General features: G+C 42.9%; 1 long non-coding RNA gene across 1 annotated transcript; it reads left to right on the top strand.

The window, feature by feature from the left end:
* The first annotated feature begins 169 nt into the window (after nt 1–169).
* Nucleotides 170–20,335, top strand: LOC113022800 (uncharacterized). The gene is made up of 5 exons (XR_003272452.1): nt 170–358; nt 17,638–17,701; nt 18,952–19,799; nt 19,891–20,034; nt 20,259–20,335. It is a non-coding gene; the product is annotated as an uncharacterized LOC113022800 (long non-coding RNA).
* The last annotated feature ends 1,758 nt before the right edge of the window (nt 20,336–22,093 follow it).

Genomic DNA, 22,093 nt, shown 5'->3' on the forward strand with positions numbered 1-22,093 from the left:
CACAGTTTCCTGCCTACACTTAGTCTGTGTGGTGCCTCACTCAGGACTACATAGAACGCGGAAGTGTTAGTGCAAGTAGTCCAATGGACAACTTCCTTGCGGCTATTCAAATTAGCCACACCATGGGATGTAAGGAGCTCTCTGATTGGTTGGACAGATACATGCTGCCTGCCTGGATTTTTCTAGCTCATAGCTTCGCCCTGCTAAGAAGCATGTGTGCTTGTACAAAGGCCGTTCAGCCTCAGGATGTACACTCGGCTCGACACGGATATGTGAAGAATGAAGGGACCCTGCAGCGCAACGGAGAGCCCAACCTCTGACTGAGTGCCTGTTTTCGCAGTCTGACCACCTGTTGAAGGTAACGTGCTAACATGGCTAACGCTAGCATCACCTTTTGTGGCCCCGTTATTTTAAGGTCGCAGCTGTACGAGCTAGCTACGTGTTTTGTGAACTGCTGTGCTCTTCACAAATAAAGCTGGAAGCAGCTAAGACTATTAGAACCAGCACTGAGCCCTGTTACATTTATACAGTGTTAGAGCAATGGCTGCAGCCTACAGCCTTTAAACTAGAGATTAAAATGCTGACAGTAAACTCGTCAGTCCAGATGTTACCACATTACTCTATGGTACTTAGAGTTAAAACAACTGAGACAGGCTGATTAAAATAACAGCTGTCAGTTCTCTCATTCCTTATATTAAGACTGGAGACCACACTACTGATTTCAGTTCATTTAATATTTGAGTCCACAGATTCATTCTCAACTGGACATAAACAATGATCAAAGGTTGTATATATGATGAATTCATCAAATCCCAGCCTCTAACACAGTGCGCTGAATCTTAGCTTTGAATGTCCAGTATATTCTAATCAATGCAATTTAAGCATTCACTGAACCTACAGTATCTACACCTGTGTGGCAAAGACACAGATAATGAAATTTAATTATTAATACAATTAGGGCTGGGCGATATGGCCTAAAATCCATATCTTGATATAATTTGAAGCATGTGCGTAACGATAAATATCGCGATATATTCTTTTTTCTGTATAACGTAGTTTCCACACTATAAGGCACACTTAAAATCCTTTAATTTTCTCAAAAATCGAGTGTGCCTTATGTATGAATTCTGGTTGTGCTTACTGACCTCGAACTGATTTTGGCGAGCAGAAATCTGCTAAAAATGTTTTGATTGATTGTCAGAGCATTACGGCTGCCGTAGTGAGAAGCTTCGCGGAGTAATCTGGGTCCAAAACTCCATCCCTTTCAGGTCCCAAAGTCAAACGAACACTGAGAGTTAAAAACGATCTAAATTCTTTAATCTTTAATAAAATCATCAGTGTTGCTGCTTTAGCAGGTGTAACAATCAAGTTTAACATCCATGCATCCATGAAAACAGAAGTTATTAAATTTAACGGAGTTAGAAGTTAACAGGAAGTTAGCTCGCTAGTTTCCACCTAAACAAGACATACCATGTTCTGACTGAGAGATTTTTGAAACTAAGTAAAACTTACAGCTCTGCTGTCACTTCCAACATAAATGAAGACAGGAAACTAAACAGCAGTGGCGTTTGCAGGGTTACTGAAGTTGGACTACCTGGTATATAATGTTGTGCTACGTGATTGCTAGCGACACAGCTATGTTAGCATAACATTAGCACAGTGAAGCTGGAGGATGAACGCCAACTTTTTTTCCACTCGATAAAAGTTAACGTGAGGGATTCTGGTGGTTAGGGACAAATGCAATCGCATAGCAGGATGCTATACACGGGCCAAACTTCAGTCAGGAGAACAACTGAGATTATTCATCCACAATACAAGGTTAGTTATTAATATACTGCAACAACATGGGAATAGAACAGCTGCGAAAGAATTCAACATTAATGAATCGCTACCTTATCGTGGTGGAGGGGTTTGTGTGTCCCAGGGATCCCAGGGGCTATGTTGTCTGGGGGCTTTTGCCCCCTGGTAGGGTCTCCCATGGCAAATTGGTCCTGGGTGAGGGACCAGACAAAGAGCGATTCAGAAGACCCTTATGAAAAGAACATCGAGGGAACAGTTTACCCTGCCCAGGATAGGGTTACCGGGGCCCCGCCCTGGAGCCAGGCCCAGGGAGGGTTCCCGAGAGCGAGTGTCTGGTGGCCGGGCCTTACTCCATGGGGCCCGGGTGCATTGTGTGCCGGGTGGCGGCCAGGAGTGGAGGCCCTGGCAGACTGACCCCCGGCTGCCAAGACTGGCAATAGGGACATGGAATGTCACCTCTCTGGTGGGGAAGGAGCCTGAGTAAGTGCGTGAGGTTGAGAGGTACCGGCTAGATATAGTCGGGCTCACCTCTACGCATGGCTTGGGCTCTGGAACCAGTCTCCTGGAGAGGGGCTGGACTCTGTCTCAGTCTGGAGTTGCCCCTGGGGAGAGGCGGCGGGCTGGGGTGGGTATTCTAATATCCCCTCAGTCTTGCTGCCGGTACGTTGGGGTTTTTCTCGGTGGATGAGAGGGTTTGTTCCCTGCGCCTTAGGGTCGGGGAATGGGTCCTGACTGTCATCTGCGCTTATACGCCGAGTGGCAGTTCGGAGTACCCAGCCTTCTTAGAGTCCCTGGGGGGGGGGGGGGGGGGGGGTGCTGGAAGGTGCTCCACCTGGAGACTCTGTTGTCCTGCTGGGAGACTTCAATGCTCACATGGGTAACGACAGCGAGACCTGGAGGGGCGTGATTGGGAGGAACGGCCTCCCTGATCTGAACCCGAGCGGTAGGGCTGAACGATATATCACATTTGCGATAATATCGCGACATGATCAAGTGCAATTTTCTAACCGCAAAGGCTGCGATTATACTGTGGACATGTCCAAATTCATGGGCTGCATCCTCCTGAGGCCGCATTTGTAGACCGATTACGTCACAGCGACGCGCCGAAGGCTGTCCAAATTCGTAGACTCCTCCGAATGTAGCCGACAAATGCGTCCTCCTTTTCCCCGAATTTGAAGGATGGGTCGGGTGTGTCCTTCGTGGCCTACCATATTCCAGAATTCACAGCACGGTCCAGCCAAACTCCAGTTTCCAACAATGGCGGCCGCTACTAAGTTTTAAAATTACTCATACTAATCTTTCTGGGTCACAAAATAAACTTTTAACATATTTTCAGGCGAGAAAGTAGTTGTGTAAACATCAAATATCTGCTCGGTTTATCAAGATATCGCATATTTGCAAAAGTGCTTCGACGTTTTAGGAGGCGTCTGCTACCCACCAGCTCGATAGCTAGCCGGGAGCTCGAGGGTTACTGATGCGGCCGAGAACGGCACAACTCCCGGCACATCATTTTCAGATCACCGCGGACTTTCGCTGCTCGGGTTAAACGTAATATATAAGTCACTTAGACAACCTAAAAATGTTATTGTTGGGCTTTTTTCAGTGTTTTGTTTGTTCGTGATTAAATCGGTTTGGCTGAGATTAAAGTTATTAGATTAGATAAAATAAAACTTTATTAATCCCCCGGGTGGGTTCCTCCTTGGTTTTCACACAGCTGACTAAACGTCAAACAGAAAACTTATTAAACAGAAGTATGAGACAGTCGAGAATTTACACCAGTGTCTGGTTATATTTTAGATAGCAAGAAGCAGACGGCCGAGTTTATTAAGCTCCACCGAGACAGCAGTGACGCTAATCAGAAGGCTAGACCGTCCAATTTCATGGCCGTTTACTTCCGGCCTACCCGACCGTCTGAGGACCAGTGCGGCCTCTTCAGCTTTGCCTCTGCCACTTGAAGATGTCGTGAAGACAGAGTTGAATAGTTACCTGTTGACCCCTGTCATTGACGGAGAGGATGATCCCTTAGCCTGGTGGAAGGTGCACAACATTCACTTTCCACGACTGTGCAAGATGGCCCGCAAATATCTGTGTGTGCCAGCCACAAGTGCCCCCTCAGAGCGTCTGTTCAGCACTGGAGGGAATATAGTGACCTGCACTCACTCATCCTTAAAGCCAGCAAAAGTAGATATGCTGGTCTTCCTAGCAAAAAACCTGTGAGCTAGGATGATTATGGCTAGCTGAGCCATACTCATTGTTTATACAATTGCTATTATGTTTGCACTTTATGTCAAATCAAATCAAATCACTTTTATTGTCACATCACATGTGCAGGTACATTGGTACAGCACATGTGAGTGAAATTCTTGTGTGCGAGCTTCACAAGCAACAGAGTTGTGCAAAATACAATAATGTAAACAAGCAAAATACAAGAATGGCTACATCTGAAACTAATAAATATATGTACAATATATAATAGTATATGCATTTCTGGATGTGTATACTAAATATTTTTCTACACGTGTGTGTGTGTGTGTGTGTGTACACATATTTTACAAATTAAATAGAGTAAACAATAAATAAAATATATAAAAATGTGTAATGTTACTGACTGCAGAGATCAGTAAGATGTGTGCATTTTTTATTTATTAGTTTTATTTATTTAATATTATTTTTTAATTTAATGACTGTCTAGTAGTTCACAGATGTCGAAAAACTGAGTGTGGTAAAGCCACCGATTTTTTTTTATGTATATTTCTGCAATCTGCACATTGCACTGACTTTTTTTTTTTTTTTTTTTTTTTTTTTTGAAACGATGATTTATTGATTTTGTCAGAACAACACGAACAGCAACAAGTCAGCACAGCCAAGCACAAAAAAACAAAAAAAAACAAAGCAAATGCAGGTATATGAGTTACCAGTACACACGCCTGGGACAAAATATGTAAAGCGTTTCACATTCGAAGTAAAGGGAAACAATAGAAAAAAAAAGAAAAAAAAAAGGGGGGGGAAAACACAGACATTAATCAGTGTGTTTAAAAACAAACTGCGAGTCCCCTTTATGTAATAGCACAGTAAGGTCATGAGGTAGGTGATCAAGCAGAGGCTGCCATATGCTACAGAATGCATTACAATTGCCCTTTATGATGGCACTGAGGCGCTCCATCGGCAGCACCCTGAGCAGTTCTCTGTACCACTGTGTAACAGTAGGGGGCCGTCTCTGAATCCATTGAAACAGTACACATCGCCTCGCCAAATGTAAAAGTTTACTTAACAAAAGCATCTGTACAGAAGACAGAGAGAGCCCTTCTATAGATAGACCCAGAACGAACAGCATAGGGTTCAGTGGGATCGTTCGGTGGAAAATAGAGCAAAGCTCTATAGCAATATTCTTCCAAAATCTAGTAATTAAAGGACATTGCCATATGCAGTGGTAATAGGTCCCTACAGCCGTATTGCACTTCACACAAAGAGCAGAAATCTGAGGGTGAATTTTATTTAGGAACTCCGGCGTACGCTGTAGTCTATGTAAGATTCTGTACTGGCTTTCCTTTAGTCTGTTACAGGGAAACAATTTCATGGCAGATCTGAAAGTTTTGGACCATGCTTCCGCACCAACCTGAGCTTCGAGGTCGGTTTCCCACCGAACCCTGGCCTTATCAGTGGTTATAAAGTTCAAAGACAACAATTTCCCATAACAAAGAGAAATAAATTTCTTTTTTGTAGTCATTTCCTCGTTAACTTTGAGAAGAAAGCTTTCAACAGGGTTCAAAACTGGTTGATTGGCTGGAAATTTAAGGGAGTTCACATAATGCCTTACTTGCAGGAATCCAAAGAAGTGTTTCTGTGGTAAATTATACTTAACTTGAACTTGATTAAAGGCCATAAAACTACCCCTTTCGAACAGATCACAAATAAATCTTATACTTTTAGAATACCAATCATCAAATATATTAATGCCAATACCCGGGGGGAAAGCTTTATTCCTAGTTAGAGGCTGCAGTGCACTAGAGAAACCTCTTCTTCCGACGTGGGCAGTAATATTACGCCAAACCTTTAAAGTGGGCATCAAGACGGAATTAGTTCTGACACCAAGAGGGAGGTCCGCCAGGTCAGTGGATAAGAGACTAAGAGGTGAGAGAGGGTCACAGCACCAGGCATCTACCGATGGTTCGCCCCGGTGAAGGAAGGAATGTAACCACCCTGAGATTATTTGTGCATGGCAAGCCCAGTAGTAATATAAAAAGTTAGGCAGTGCCTGACCCCCCTCATCCGTGGGCAGTTGTAAAATCTGTATCTTTAGTCTAGATTTCTTCCCACGCCATATGAATTTAGAAAGACATCCCTCAATCTCTATGAATGTTTTTCTGTTGATCCTGAGAGGCAACATTTGAATGGGGTATAATATTCTGGGTAGCACAGTCATCTTGATTAAACTTATTCTACCCGTCCAAGACAGGGGGAGGTCAAACCACCTATTGAGGTCATTCTTGATTGAGGCCACAATCGGCTTGAAGTTCAACTTGTACAACTCCGCTGTGTCTGCGGACACCCTGATACCTAAATATGTGAAACCTGTGGTCGACCACCTGAAAGGGAAATTAGGAGGAGCGTCCCACCTCCCCCCGTCACCCAGTGGCAAAGCTTCAGATTTATCATAATTTATCTTATACCCTGAGAAGAGGCCAAATTGGTTGATGATATGTGTCAGTGCAGGAATAGAAGTTTCTGGCTTAGTGAGAAAGAGCAACACGTCATCTGCATAAAGGGAAATCCTGTATTCAGTATTCGACAAGGTCACCCCACAGATCTCAGGATCAGTTCTTATAGCCTCTGCCAGTGGCTCCAAAGCAAGTGCAAACAACAGGGGAGAGAGGGGGCATCCTTGCCGCGTTCCCCTACCCAGTGGGAAGACATCCGAGACCGAGCCATTAACCAAGACCCTTGCAGCTGGGGCCCCATACAGCAGTTTGACCCACTTGACAAATTCAGATCCCAAACCAAACCTGTCCAAAACATCAAATAGATACTCCCACTCCACCCGATCAAATGCTTTCTCAGCATCCAAAGAGATCGCAAGAGCCCTATAATTGGTGTTCTGAGAGAACTGCGCAACATTTATGAGTCGGTGGACATTGGAGCGGGAGTACCTATTCTTGACGAATCCCGTCTGGTCAGGCTTTATCAGAACCGGCAGAACCTCCTCCAAACGTCTGGATAAAATTTTGGACAGAATCTTACAATCCACACTAAGTAGACTTATAGGTCTGTAGGATGTACACAGATCCGCGGGTTTATCCTTCTTTAAGATCAGGGATATATGGGCAAGGTTTAGGGTGGGTGGAAGCACGCCCCTCTCAAGAGATTCTGTATACATTCCCAACAAAGGACCCGCCACATGTTTGGCCATTTTTTTATAAAACTCTGGCCCAAACCCATCAGGGCCCGGAGCCTTCCCACTCTGTAAGGATTTAATTGCATCCAAGACCTCCTGCACCCTGATAGGGCTGCATAGATCCAATCGACTTTCCTCTGACAGTATAGGGAGGTTAACAGTGTCAAGAAACAGTTTCCTGGCGTCTACAGTATTTTGACACTCAGGGGAATATAAGTCTTGATAGAACTCTTTCATTATTTTGCTGATAAGTTTAGCCTCAAACTGTAAGACACCTGCCTTATCTTTTAGAGAGGGTATTGCATAAGAGCCCCGTTTCCCTTGGGCAAGTCGGGCGAGCAAGCGTCCAGGTTTGTTGCCTGATTCAAATAATCTATGCTTCGCATAGAATATTGCAGTTTCCGCTTTCTGAGTTAACAGTTGGTCCAGGGCCGATCTAGCTGCATCCAACTTCCGAAGCACAGAAATGGACGAGGATTTCTTAAACTCCCTCTCCAAGTCAGTGATATCGCGTTCAAGCACTAATTGTTTGGCTAAGTTGCTCTTCTTTTTTGCCGAGGTAAAAGAGATAACGGAGCCCCTGAGAAATGCCTTACCCGCCTCCCATAGAGTAGAAGCACTAACCCCCGGTAAGTCATTTGTAGAAAGATAGAGTTCCCACTGATCTTCTAAATACTTTACAAATTTAGGGTCACTAAGGAGAGCTGGGTTTAGCCGCCAATGTCTAGACGAAGGGTCATAATAAGGTGGTGATAGCTCCATTGAAACTGATGAGTGGTCCGAAAGCGCACATGTGTGGATCAAACAGCCCCGGGTTCTGTCAAGGACAGATCCAGAAACAAACATGTAGTGAATTCTGGAAAAGGAAAAATGGGGGCGTGAGAAAAATGTGAAGTCCTTCACATGTGGATTACAAACTCTCCAAGCATCAAAGAGACCAAGATCTGAACAGAGGTCCGTTGTAGCCTTTGCCATTTTTGAAGATGGTTGAGATTTTGGTGGATTATAATCAGTTTCAGGATTCAAGCCACAGTTAAAATCCCCACCAATTATTACGTGGTTCGGACACACAGGGGAGGCTTTTGCCAGAAAATTTGAATAGAACGATCTATCAAAAGTATTTGGTGCATAAACACTTCCCAATAGAATTAATTCCCCATATAGAAGCCCAGTAATCAAAATAAATCGTCCGTCCGTATCCCTTACAATAGTATGTAGCGTGAATGGTAGATTTTTATGGACCAATATTGCGACGCCTCTACTTTTAGAGTTAAAGGAGGAATAATAAATTTGTCCCACCCAATCACGTTTGAGTTTTAGGTGTTCGGAATCTGTGAGGTGAGTCTCTTGCAGTAATGCAATCTGCACTCTATCTTTTTTGAGTAAGGAAATTATCTTGCGCCTCTTAATGACGTGGTTAATTCCCTTGACATTAAGAGTAATAATTTTAGTGTTACTCATTGCAAAAGTAATCTGTCATTGGACAAGAATCGTCAACCCAAGGCAAACAGAAAGAGCCATCATAATAAAAGACATGTGAAAGACTTAACCCATGGCCTGAACCGGCCGTGCTGACATGAACAAAACCATCACAAAAAGATGGCAAAGGAACCTTCACCCACACAACAAATTGCATACAATAACAGAGTTAAGATAAACGTCAAGGTATCACGGACTAAAAACAGACAAACAAGAAACAATAAAAATGAAAATGCCACCCACCGGGTGGTGTCACAAGCCCAGTGCAGCCAAAAGAAGTTTCACTCCACGGGAGAGAAGGAGAGAGAAGACAAGAAAAAGAGAAAAAAAAAAAAACAAAGCAAAACCCCGCCCCCGCTCCCCAAACCTGAATGGAATCGGGTTACTGTCAGTTGTGAATCAAAATTAGAGACTGAGTAAACAATTAGGCTATTTTCCCCGTTAAACCGTCTCTGCCTCCTCAAACTGCGTTAAACGCTGCGGACTCAGGCGTCCAATGACACGGTCCCAGTTAAGTCCGGCAGTGCCACAGTTTGTACGGGGCAAGCATCTATTAATCCAGCGCATTGATGAAACTTTGTGCATCTTTAGGCGATTCAAACTTGTGCTCATTGCCATTGTAAGTCAGCACAAGCGTCGCTGGATAGCGCATCCTAAAGCGGATGCCCTTGTCGATTAAGGCACGGCAAGAAGCATTAAATCCCCGTCGTTTCTCACGGATCGCGTAGGAGAAATCCTGATGTATGAAGATCCGCTGCCCGTCGTGGTGGAGTTCGGGGGCCGCTTTCACTGCAGCCATAATCCGCTGTTTATCTCCGGAGTTGTGGAGCTTGATGATCACCGGCCTGGGGTGAGCACCCCGCGGGCCGAGGCCCCGGTGTGCGCGGTCAATTTTAATGCGGGCTTTACCCGCAGAGCTGTGTCCCAGCCCGAGTGTGGCAGGCAGCCAAGCCTCAAAAAACTGAGTAGGGCTCTCACCCTCCGCACCTTCTTTCAGGTTAATGATGCGAATATTGTCTGCTGCGGTTCTCTAAGTCGTCCAAACCTTTTGCCATAACCTTAATCCTCCCCTCCACTTCAGCCAGCCTCCCCGCGAGGTCAGTCACCCCATCTTCCATATCTGAGATTCTCTGCTCTGCCTCCGTGACGCGTTTGGAGACGTTTTCCAGCGAGGACGAAATTTTCTCCAGTGTCCCCGACAGTGCAGACAGTTTTTGGTCAATTACCTCACTGATGCTATCGGTCACCTCGCGGACGAGAGTTGCGGTGTCCACCGGGGGCGAGGGCTGGTCGCCCATTGCTACTAGCATGTCAGTTTGGCTAGCATTGTTCATCACGACGGCCGTGGTCTTTCGAGATTGTATCTTCGTCTGCTTCGACATTATTTAACTTCCAAAAAGCGTATTTAGGACTGCTGAGTATTCCCAAAGCTCTCAGTCACTAGTTTAGGTAAAAATATAGACAGTAGTGCGCATTACACTGTGATAAGTACAGGTGGGAGCGGGAGCACAGTGAAAGCACGTCTTCTAGCCTACCATATTCACCGGAACTCGCCTGCACTGACTTTCATTTTAATGTTTACACCAGGGTTCCTTGTCAGCACTTTATGCTCAGATGTTTGTAAGCTAAAAATAAACTATTGTGTATGTTCAAATATACTGTTGTGATTGAAGAAGTTAAATAAAAATGTCAGTCATCAATTCATGCATCACCTCATGTCATCATAACAGAGGTCTGTCTTCCAGGAAAGAACAGTTTAAAATTAATGTAATATAGTATTGGCCATACTATATGATGTATTGCTTGTCTTTGTTTAATAATACAGAAGACAAAGACCTTAAAAAATAATCGCATATCGCATCGCAATCGCAATATTGGGGCAAAAAATCGCAATTAGATTATTTTCCATAATCGTTCAGCCCTACCGAGCGGTGCTTTGTTATTGGACTTCTGTGCTAATCACAGTTTGGCCATAACGAACACCTTGTTCGAACATAAGAGTGTCCATAAATGCACGTGGCACCAGGACGCTCTAGGCCATAGGTCGATGATCGATTTTGTAATCGTATCACCAGACCTGCGACCATATGTTCTGGACACTCGGGTAAAGAGAGGGGCTGAGCTGTCAACTGATCACCACCTGGTGGTGAGTTGGATCAGGTGGCGGGGGAGGACGCTGGACAGACCTGGTGCACCTAAACGCGTAGTGAGGGTGTGCTGGAAATGTCTAGCAGAGGCCCCAGTCCGCGAGATCTTCAACGCACACCTCCGGCAGAGCTTCAACAGCATTCCGAGGGAGACTGGGGACATTGAGTCCGAATGGACCATGTTCAGCGTCTCCATTGCCGAAGCTGCTGCATTGAGCTGCGGACGCAAGGTGGTTGGTGCCTGCCGTGGTGGTAATCCCCGAACCAAATGGTGGACACCAGAGGTGAAGGGAGCCACCAGGCTGAAGGAGGAGTCCTATCAGGCTTGGTTAGCCTGTGGGACTCCGGATGCAGCCGACACGTATCGACAGGCCAAGCGGAATGCGGTTCGGGCAGTGGCTGAAGCAAAAACTCGGGTGTGGGAGGAGTTCGGAGAGGCCATGGAAAAAGACTTTTGGACTGCTTCGAAGAGATACTGGCAAACCGTCAGGCGTCTCAGGAGGGGAAAGCGGTGCTCTACCTGCACTGTGTATAGTGCTGGCGGAGCGCTGCTGATTGTCAGGCGGTGGAAGGAATACTTCGAGGACCTCCTTAATCCCACTGACACGTCTTCCGAGGAGGAAGCAGAGTCTGGGGATGAGGGGAATGACCCGCCAATTTCCGGGGGCGAGGTCACTGAGGCAGTTAAACAACTCCTTGGTGGCAGAGCCCCTGGTGTTGATGAGGTCCGCCCCGAGTTCCTGAAGGCTCTGAACGATGTAGGGCTGTCCTGGTTGACACGCCTCTGCAATGTTGCGTGGAGATCAGGGGCAGTACCCGTGGACTGGCAGACCGGGGTGGTGGTCCCCATCTTTAAGAAGGGGGACCGGAGGGTGTGTTCCAACTACAGGGGGATCACACTCCTCAGCCTCCCTGGGAAAGTCTATGCCAGGGTGCTGGAAAGGAGAGTTCGTCCGCTAGTCGAACCTCGGATACAGGAGGAACAATGCGGTTTTCGTCCTGGTCGCGGAACACTGGACCAGCTCTTTATCCTCTCGAGGATACTTGAGGGTGCATGGGAGTTTGCCCAACCAGTCTACATGTGTTTTGTGGACTTGGAGAAGGCATTCGAGCGTGTCCCTCGGGGTGTCCTGTGGGAGGTGTTGCGGGAGTATGGGGTGTCTGGCCCATTGCTACGGGCCATTCGATCCCTATACAACCATTGCAAGAGCTTGGTTCGCATTGCCGGCAATAAGTCGGACTCGTTCCCGGTGGGTGATGGGCTCCGCCAGGGCTGCCCTTTGTCTCCGGTTCTGTTCATAATTTTTATGGACAGGATTTCTAGGCGCAGCCAAGTGGCGGAGGGCTTTCGGCTTGGTGGCCTCAGAATCTCATCTCTGACTTTTGCGGATGATGTGGTTCTGTTGGCTTCATCGGGTGAGGGCCTCCAGCTCGCACTGGAACGGTTCGCAGCCGAGTGTGAAGCAGCGGGAATGAGGATCAGCACCTCCAAATCTGAGGCCATGGTTCTCAGCCAGAAAAGGGTGGAGTGCCCACCAGCTGAGGTGGTTCGGGCATCTGACCAGGATGCCCCCTGGGAGCCTCCTGGGTGAGGTGTTCCAGGCATGTCCCACCGGGAGGAGGCCCCGGGGCAGACCCAGGACACGCTGGAGAGATTATATCTCTCGGCTGGCCTGGGAACGCCTTGGTGTTCCCCTGGATAAGCTGGAGGAGGTGGCTGGGGAGAGGGAGGTCTGGGCCTCTTTGCTTAGGCTGCTGCCCCCGCGATCCGGCCTCGGATAAAGCGGATGAAGATGGATGGATGGATGTTACGGAAGTGGAGGAAGCGCAGTTTTTGGCTTTCCCCATATTTCAAAAGTGCTTCATCTCTTTGCTACGACTGTCATCCCGGCATAATTTGCAGATGATAATGGTTGTACCCGCTGCGATGCTTTCGACCAAAACAGGCGCAGCTTGATGACATCATCAACATGCGCTATCACGATAGAGCGGTATAGTCAAAATTAGGGCTGGGTATCGTCACTGATCTAGAATCGATTCAATTCCGATTCACAAGGTCCTGAATCGATTCGATCCACGATTCAATTCGATTCGATTCGATTTGAATCTGGGAAATTTTGACAGTCAGAAATATTATAATTCAGATCAGTACATTTACATATTTTTGTATCTATAAAAATTAAGCTGACACACGCAAGACTTTATCAAAGGTGTGAGCATCGCAGCAGAGGCCTTTGTGTCAAAGTAGCTGAAGATAAAACACAGAAAAACATGAAGGTGATTTTTCCTGGCCTGGATTTTATAAAAATATTCTGCAGTATATCAAAAATGAAAGAAAACCATTAATCAACACATGAACATTACCTCTGAAGTTACACGGCTAAGCATTTTGCATAATTTTAAAAAGTTTCAATTTGTTTAGTATTGAACAGCAGAAATTAGGTTTTCTTTTCGGAAGTAAGGAAAAGGAGGAAAAAACAGCGGCCGACAGCGCTGTAAATAACGGTAGACTTGTGCGTAACAAGCAAGCGAATAATGCAGAAAACAGATTTTTAGACGGGAAACTGTTCTTGAAGTACAGAGAGAGAGAGCTGTGCATCGTGGTCGAAGCAAAACAGTGAAAGTAAGAGTGAATACATGACGATGTTTATGTGAAGCGTAGTTTGGATCTTGTTTTGCTGCTGGTTCGGTCAATATTGTTTGGAGAGACATCAAACTAACAGCTTTAGAATCAGCGCATAAAGGGCGTGAACACAAAGCGCGGACCCGCCGACAGATCAGAATCAGCGAGCTGTCGGCTTTCAGCCCCGACCGTGTCCGTGCCATCGGGTGAGAAAGGTGACATCTCACTGATTCTGATCCGCGGGTCGCGCTGTGTGTTTAAGTCTTTGTGCAGAATCCGTGTTCCTGCTCTCATTTACTGTCTTAGCTGTTTGGTGGTTGTTGAAATTTTGTGAGGTTTAACCTGAGATTCTGGCATTTCGGGCAAAATAAATTTTATATTAAAAAATCGATTCAGGATTTTAATGAATCGATTTTACGTTATCCAAGCCAGAATCGATTTTAATCGATAAATCAATTATAAAAACCCACCCCTAGTCAAAATCTTTATCGTTGGCCAAATTTACATCGTTTCTATCGTATATCGTTTATATCGCCCACCCCTAAATACATTATGCATCATGAGAAATGAGAGGTCTTAAAGTAGTTAAATCTCTGCTGATAGTCTGGTTGTTTATATTTTCACGTTTTTGTGTCTGTAGGGCTGTTTGATGACGATTTGGACTCCTCTGGGAGATGAGGACACACCCACATCTGTTCCATACTGCAGCCGTTGATGGTGTTACAGCTCTGAGGCAGCTTTGGGCCATCAGACGTAGGGCTGGGCTATATCATACCGTTCACGATAATACCGGTGTAATTTTGGGCAACGATAGGAAAATGAAATACCGCGATAGAATATGGTAAAATGCGCATGGGCAGTGCCTATGTTTGCATACGCACATGGCAGAAAAAGCAGAATGAGAAGAGCGAAAGTGGATCGTTAAATGAAACGGATAAACCAGAATTGGTTTGTAAAAATGCTGCAACTTCAGTGGTGTGGCACTGGTTTAGCTCTCGTCCGTCAGATACACAAACAAAGCACTATTTTTGGTAGAGCATGCTAGCGGGCCGTCATTATTACCGTGTTGTTTGGAAAATACGGCACACTTAAAATCAATCATTTGATTTTTCTGAAAATCGACAGTAGTGCCCCTTGTAATCCCGTGTGCCTTTTGTATGAATTCTGGTTGTGTTTACTGACCTCGAAACGATTTTATGTGGTACACGGTGCTCGAAAATCTGTCGAATGTTTTAGTACAACTTTGCTAAGCTACGAAGCCGCACCGCTTGATGGATTGTCGGAGCATTACGGCTATCGTAGGCAGGAGCCTCGCGGAGTGATACGTACTGTGCTTCAACACAATATTACCGTATTGTGTGTGTATAACCTCTTTTTAAGTTTTGTGGATATTATACATGGTTATGCTGAGGATATGTCGGCCAATTTCCACTGGAAATGCCTTTTGCTTAAACTGTCAGCAAGGAATTTACATTTGCACTGTTAAATTTTTATATAACTTTAATGCACATAAAAAACAGCTGCTTGTTTAAGTGAAAATACATAAAGTTGTGGAGTTGTAAAGTATTTTGTCTAGTGTCAATTATATCGTCAGTTATATCGTTATCGCAAATTTTCAAATGTATATCGTGATAAATATTTTTGGTCATATCGCCCTGCTCTAATCAGACGCACACACTGGAAAACCAGCACCTGGACGTCATGCAGGACAGACGACCTCATCCTCTACTTAATCTCCTAATCTCTTTCTCCTTTAACACACAATTAAACTCACTCCAAAAGAGTGTAAACTTACTGAGGAAGTTTCTTAATTTGTACACATTTGTACTTTTACTTGTTTTCTGAGTTATATTTAAGAAGAGTAAAGTTATTCACATAAAGTTTTTATTCTTCTGTATTTATTCTTTTGTATCATGTACCACAGTCATACTGAACTTTACAGACCTGGTGAATTGGAGAAAAAAAAATCATATATATATATATATACACATGAATGAATCATTTAGCTTCAGTAGTATTTCTATTCATCTTATGAATTCCAGTCTAATGGCAATTCACTGTTTAAGTTTGGTCTTAAACTCCAGAGAATACCAACTGGTTCAACAATCTTTCTATCTTATTATTTGCAAAACGGTTTTCTTCTGAGAGATGCTCCTGAGGCTGAAATTGAGCCCAGAGAAACAACAACAAAGTTTAGTTCCTCTGGATTTTCCATGGAAAATTATTTTATCACTCATCCAGGTGACTTCTCCAGTGTCACGGATGAGTGATGAATATATCTCCCACTGGAAATCATTGTGTCCAGTCAATCGACTTTTTTAAGGGGAGCTGTTAAATGCTGTGCTCTTGAGGACAATGAGTTTTAACTTGCAGCACAACACAAAGCTGCCATACTGGATCAACGATCAAAACACTTAATTGAGAAAAATTAAGTCAAAATGTAATATCCTCATATGATGACACATCACACATGACCCAGCATTGTTCTAAGAATGCAAACTTTCTTATTGGAAGTTTCCACAGCTGCCAGAAAGCGACAGATTTCTGGCTGGTCTTAATGAGTAGTCGTTGCTCTCTCGTTTTCTCTGGAATTGCTGCACGGAGGATGTAACACCAATGATAAGCGCTGAGGTGTGTGACCTTGTCAGGAATTAGCCATCCTCAGCTTTCTGGTAAGGAAAAGTGGAACCAGAAGATATTCAAATACATTTCTCCACAGGTGCTGATGAATTCTACAAAAAACAAAGTTTGTTAAAAACATTTGCAGGTGAATCACCACTGATTTATCACTGACATCCATTTACTCAAAAATTACTGGCAAGTGGATAACTAGAATATATATATAGTTTATAATTTCAACAATGTACTGTAAAAAATGGAACTTTATATGACAAATGTGGTATGGTGCAGTGTAACTGGTTTCTGCTTCGTCCCGCTGCAACAGTTCGGCCCAAACAGACTCCTCAACTCTGCGTTGTGTTGTGTTTTTAAGAAGACAAGGAGTCTCTGATCGATTGTTGCCACTTTATTTCCTGAATGGAAACAACGGTGTTTTATCAGTGGACAGGCTCGCCACACACCACTCCGCACAGCACACTTTAGATGTGAGAGGTAGTGATGGTCCGCTTGAAGCTGACGCTCCGGTGCGTGTGTCAAAAAGATCTTTTCTACAGTCAATGGTTTATATGCTCAGTCGAAAACCACTTTAATACTTGACATAATTTTCAGCATAATTACTATTTTTTTGTGACTATTCAGTACTTGAGTATAATTTATTGAATTATTTAGTAATAAATATGAAGTAAAAAGTTTTGATCACAAATGGGATTTTTCCAAAACTAATCCTTGCTTAATAGTTCTGAACTGTTACTGTAAAGTTTATAATAAAGTCATAATAACCTGATATTTAGAATCTCCATATATCATTTCCTTTATGCTTATATGTTGTCAAACAATGGCAGTAAGAAACATAGTGTTAAAATAGCTCTATATAGCATTATTTCTTTAACCTTAAGATTAATCTTGAGAAGAGGTCAAAGGTCAGTTATCGTTATGGGGTCTTGCTATATGCTATGAGACAAACATAGCACAGTTGTAAGTATCATAGTTTCTAGGCTCTAAGGCTTTTTGTCAGTTTAATAGTGAGCTTTACAAGATTGATTTTCGTGCTAAAAGCTGGCACAGAACTAAGTTCGCTTATGACCACTAGAGCTGGAAACAAGACCTCAAGCAATTGCTAAGGCTAATTAGCATGGCTAGCATTTTAAAAACATTTGTTAAATGTTGTCATTGCTAACATATAACTGTTTAAAAGCATGGTGAGTAGCGAGAACGCTAAGTTATTGTTAGCTTTGAAAAGAAAAATGTGAAGACGTAATATTAGCATGAGCTATATGCTAATGTTAGTCACCAGATGTTTGCTTGAGTGATTTGCTGCTTTCTAATATCTGTGTTTATTTCCTGGTATACCTATACCTATGTGGTTAGTATACATGCTACATAAAGGCTGACAAAGGCAGTAAGTATAAATGATCATGAATTAAGTCTAAATTACATTGCGGTGAGCTCCATTGCTCCAACCTCAGCCTGTGGAAAGCCAAGTTTTGGAAAATATTTTTCTGAAAGTGGAGTTTACTTGCAAGCCACAACAAGTACTTCATCTTTGGATTGTTTGTACTTGTTTTTCATCTCAACAGCAAAGCCTGAAAATGGCTTGTCGTGGACCCCAACTCCTCGACAGTCCCCTGGACTTCGCTGCAGGTACTTTTAACATTTCTTCAGTTATTTTAAGAGTCACTAAATGACTGTAATAATTTAATAAGTTCCAGTGTGAATGTCACGTTTTAATGTTATCAAAATATGTGTATTCCAAGATTTTTCCCCGTAAATTGTTTGTATGCTTTAAATTTTCTGGGAGAGGTGTATAAATTATTAACTGTATGAATTTGAAAAAAAGTTGTTACTTTGATTTGAAGGCTTCAAATTTGACACTTTTTTTTTAATGAAATGGTTAAAAATACCTTAATGGACAAAAATTTGTAAAATGCCCCAAAATCAGTCTCTTTGCTAACAGCATCTTCAGGATGTCATGACGTCAGAACACACAGGTGTAAACACACCAGATCCCGGTCTTCTCCTAACATCCTGTTCTTCTCCGGATCAAAGGCTTTATTGAAATAAACTATAACTTTTTCCCTGCTACAAAACGTGATGATAAAAAATAATAAAAATAAAAGAATATAAAAAAGAATATGAAAACAGTAATCATAGTATAGTAGTAATAATGGTATTAAGACCTATCTTATGTTATGGTAATACTTTATAATATAGCTTATTATATAGCAGACAGATATATTGTATTACACAGGGATAGCATGTGGTAAAAATATCTCATGTATCTGTCCTTATGGCAGATACAGTCCTTGTGCACATTCCTAATAATGCAGATTTTTTATTTGTTTGCTTTTTGCTTGACCATGGTTTTGAGACATACCTGCACAGCTTTGTGTGTTTGCAATTTTTACTTCTGCCAAGGAGGTTATGTTTTTAGTAACTTTTGCTTGCCTGTTATTTTTTAGTAAACATCATAGCTGAAAAAAATTGAATTAATCCTGATCAAACTTTGTAGGGGTGTAGAGTGGGGTTATGTAAATTTAGCTTACACCCACTTCAAGGTTAACTTTATTATTGGTCAAAAATGAACAAAAATCTTTATAATTTAGAAGCTATGATTCTTAAAAGTGTGGAGTCTGTGGTCAATATATAAAAGTACTGTGTAACGATTTAAAATATCACATTACATCTGACCTCTCCTTCAAGGTCAAATAAAGTCAAACTTGTGTCATTCAGTCTGACATAAATGTAGCCTAAAATGCTTTTCTCTCATCATCTGCTGAAACTAACAAATGTAGCTCTGTTCCTTTAGCACTCGGTGTTTATTACATTCCTAATGTTATTTTAAACTTGTTTCCTCACATGTCGTCTTGACTACGTGGTTGAACGTCCCGCAGAAGAAGGCCTTCCTGAAGTCATCAGGATCCTGGATGACAGTCTCCCGAGCACCATCTCTTCTGATGAAGAACAGGACACTGATACCCAGCGTGTCAGTAAAGGTGAGTATGGTGAGTATATCCTTCTCTCATCCTCCCCCTCTTCTCACGAAGCTTCTCCTTCAACCTCAGTTCTCACCTCCTCAGCAAAGAGAAGCAGAGAAGACATCTGCACTGAAGAGGTAAGTGCAAAGAGGTGCAAGGTAAGTGATGGCACGTTCTGTGGCCCTTCTACGTCATCAGGTTCTTTTGGTGTCAGACGCTTCTGGGAAAGGCCTTTTAACCTTTCACTTGATGACAGTGACTCTGACTAGGTAATGTTAGAACTTGTTTTTAAACTTTAAACGTTTAAGTTGGCCTTTGCGTCTTGCAGTGTTTGTAAGACACTTTCTTGCTTTGAGGACAGCTTCTTGTAAATATCCTTTACTTTTTAATTAACTTTGTAATGTTTAACTTAAGCCTTTGTGTCTTGTGATGTTTGTAACACAGCTAACTAAAAATATCTGACTTTTAAAGAATATTAACTAACACATGTGAAATGTATTGTTTTTTTCTTAATATGTGACATTGCCTGTGTGACTGTAAGGTAGTGTTTTAGGTGTTGTTACTTCTATTTTTGTTAATATCACAGGTAACTGTTTAAATGACTTACATATTTTTTCTCAAGCTCTAGCTCACCATGCAGGACAAAGGTAAGTCCGTACATAATGTCAACACAAATGAGTAGAAAAGGTTCAAAAATGATGTCGTGAACTGACTGTAGTCTCTTGTTTATACATAAGGTATAGCCTGTGGCTAAGGGATCAGAGGTAAGGTAAAAACATATAACAGAAGAAAAGTAAATTGAACAAATCAGTGATCTGTGAATTCATCCTTTTGTCTTTGTCTTTTTGTCTTCAGGTGCTTTACACTTGTCCTCTCCCAGCATTCCAGACGGCGCTAACACAGAGAGATGCTCTACCCAGAAGACAGCCTTACCCCAACCCAATGAGAAGGATGGATGACCAAATTACAAACTGGAGAGTGGTGCTGTGTTCCAGCTATGTAAGTTATTGCCTCACATTGGCTACAAACTGTCTTGAAGACTAAATCCTTCCAAAAGCTGGTATAAATCATCGTCCTACAGTACTGTAGGTCTAAGTTTATTTATAGTTATTGTGTGTATATGTTGAGTTTAAAATAGCATTTTAACAACATGCTGCAGCTGCCAACAATGGAAATGCTGCTTTGTGTTAAAATTACGTCTTTCTTGTGTTATTGCTTTGCAGGGCAGCTGAGAGTGGACAGAGCTGCACAGAGGACCAAAGATCCACTCTCAGCACTTCATACCTGACTGGCCACAGCACCACCCTTCTTCACCCAGGGTGAGGAGGGTCCTGACCCCGCCTGCACAGAGGGAGTTGTGAACATGCACTTCTGTACCGGTGGGTTTAGGAGCCTCCTCACACACACACACGGATGAAGACTGTCACTGGAAGATGTCTCCATTGCATCAGCAGGACAGGACGTAAGCATTTGTATAATATTACAGTTTGTGATGTTTTATACATGTTTTTATTGCTTCACTTCAAACTAGGAGATATAAAATAAACCAGTTTTCTTAATAGTTTCTGTCTCTTTAGTTGTTTTCTTAATAAGTTATTTGGAACATCATTGCAACCTGTCAGCTTTTTATTGATGATTTAGAAAGCTGCTGGTGGCCCGAGTGTGTACAGTGGGGTGTTGTTTTTGTCACATGGTGAAAGTGACCTCGGGGGGAGCAAAAAGAACAACTGAACAATTTTGGGATTCACAGACTTTGGTAATCGTTAAAAAAATGAAGAAAAATTGTTCTGTGTGAACAAGAAGCTCAAATATAAACCTTACTGACACAAATGATCTGCTATCTGTAAGCAGGAAAATGTTTTCATGAGCCTGGGTGAAGCTAATTTGTATGAGTTTAACCTCCTGGTCAAAAACTTTTAGAAGATTAATATGTTCACCCGCTGATTCTTACTTGGCCTGAATGTTTGAATGTTTGCAGTTTCAGGTCCTACTGATCAGTTTTAAGTACTGTAGAAAGTGAGCAGCAATTTAATTGAGTCCTGGGATGTAATGGGACAAAAGGGTAATGTGACAGACACATTAGTTCCCTCGTTTAACAACGTGTAAGCAGACTGCTTTAACCTGCAATTTACTGCATGTTGTTAGGCTGCATGGTACAACCACAGTCTGCTAACCACCCGTGGTGAGCGAAGGTTTTGAGGTCTTGCTCGAGCTACTGATGAAGTTTTATTAATGCTTCCCAACCACATTTCATCTCGATGGTCCAAGGCTTACATCTTTAAGCTCACAAATATACTTCTGTAATTAATCAGTAACCAATTTATTACTTCAAGTTACAGTGTGAGGGACATTGATTAACATAAATTAGATTTAACTGGATTATGTGTTTAGGTCAAGAGACACAGAACTTCATCTTCAAGAGGCTCTTCTTAAATGTCTGATCACGATGTTTGTGTTTGTCTGCAGCATCACTGGAGCAGAGAGGGTATAACACAAGGCCACAGTCATGTGGTATTCTGTCCTGCTATTAAGTGAATAAAATACTGAAAAAAACATCTAGACATTAAATACGGTCACTGGCCACTTCATTAGTTACACCTTGCCAGTACTGTTTTGGGCCTTCTTTCACCTTCAGAACTGCCTTAATTCTTTGTGGCGCAGATTCAACAAAGACCTGGAAACATTCCTCACAGATTTAGTTTCATATTGACATGATAGCATCACACAGTTGCTTCAGATTTGTCGGCTGTGCATCCATGTTGCAAATCTACTGATCCACCACATGCCAAAGATAATCTGCTGGATTGACATCTGTTATAAGATGAGTATACTGTGGTCATAAAACGATGGGCATGGTCAGCAGCACAGCTCAGGGAGGTTGTACCTCTGGAGAGGCCCTATCCTACACCTGAGGTTTTTACCAGTGAAAAGAACTGAGGTTTCCTCACAGTGTTTCCTAGTGTTTAATCAACAAAGGAGAATTTATTCCTTAGACTGTGTAAAATTTCTTTCATGGTTATTCTGCTGCAAAGGTGAGCTCTGAGATGGGCCCAAGCCA

This window comes from Astatotilapia calliptera, chromosome 5 (assembly GCF_900246225.1).
Source record: "Astatotilapia calliptera chromosome 5, fAstCal1.2, whole genome shotgun sequence".
Taxonomy (NCBI): domain Eukaryota; kingdom Metazoa; phylum Chordata; class Actinopteri; order Cichliformes; family Cichlidae; genus Astatotilapia; species Astatotilapia calliptera.